Raw genomic sequence first — 1,243 nt, 5'->3', positions numbered from 1 at the left:
CCCTGAGCTTGGTTGTCATGAATCTAGATGAAACATGTTCCATCTGGTGAGATATTAACTTTTAAGCCAAGTTATGGAATAAAACCAAAGGATCTGACTTCAACAACTAGCGCAGTAGTCACTGTGTTTTCCAAAATTCTCAGCCCTGAGCTTGGTTGTCATGAATCTAGATGAAACATGTTCCATCTGGTTAGATATTAACTTTTAAGCCAAGTTATGGAATAAAACCAAAGGATCTGACTTCAACAACTAGCAATCACCATAAGGATTTAGGAAGAGTTTTCTTTTTTGGAAAACTTTCTTGTTCTCATGTTTAAAATGCACTGAGGTGGGAGGTGCTTAGAATCAGTTGTTCCACACTGTCAGACACAGTCCCTTCTCTTTTCTAACTTGAAACACTGTGTGTGTGTCACCTGTCTAGGACTGGAAATCTATCTTACTCTCTGACACTGTGCTCTTTAATCTGTGCATCCATAGTTCCTGAGAGCCCACAGAAGTGCTTTAGGCACAGAAGCAGCTCAGTAGAAATAAAAACTAGGGATTCAGACTACTGAGATTGTATGGGTTCCTATCTCATTATAAATTGTATAGATGTATGATGACACAGATGATGAACTCTCACCACAATGGAGACCCTGATGATGTCACTGACCTTTGGTAAGTATGAGAACAAAAAAGTTTTCCAAAGCCTCTCCTTTGGAAGGATGCAAACAAGGTTACAGCAAGAAGAACCAGGTGATGGGAGAGGTAAGTCCACAGCACATCAGGGCTGGAATCAAAACAAATGAAAGAAGGAAGTTGATAAACATGCAAGCAACCTCTGCCCCGCCTGGGGTTACCAGCCTGGGGCAGAATCCAGTCACCTTATTATTATTTATTGCTCTTTTCTATCCATCCCCCTCTCTGCAATTGAGTCAGGGAAAGTGCTTAGAGTTTGTAGAATTTGGAGAAGAACAAAATACCATAGACAACATGTGGGAACTATAGATAAAATGAATCAAACAAACAGAACAAAAGAGTTGGTTTTTAATTCTTTAACAAAAATATGATCGCTCTTAAAGTACAGAAGTGCTATTTCACAGTTCTTCCAGAAATTCTGGGCCTGTTAGGTCATTAGGGAGAGAATAGTAAATGCTGAGCTAAAGTTTAGGTCTGGCTTTCTAGTCATGCTTAGTTGCCCCTGTAGGACCTTACTTCTGGAAAAGTCCGGTATAATAGGCAGCCATATCTGTTACTTCTATTT

The sequence above is a fragment of the Galeopterus variegatus genome, unplaced genomic scaffold (assembly GCF_000696425.1).
Source record: "Galeopterus variegatus unplaced genomic scaffold, G_variegatus-3.0.2 Scaffold2401, whole genome shotgun sequence".
Classification (NCBI taxonomy): Eukaryota; Metazoa; Chordata; class Mammalia; order Dermoptera; family Cynocephalidae; genus Galeopterus; species Galeopterus variegatus.
Note: the sequence above shows the minus strand (reverse complement) of the source record.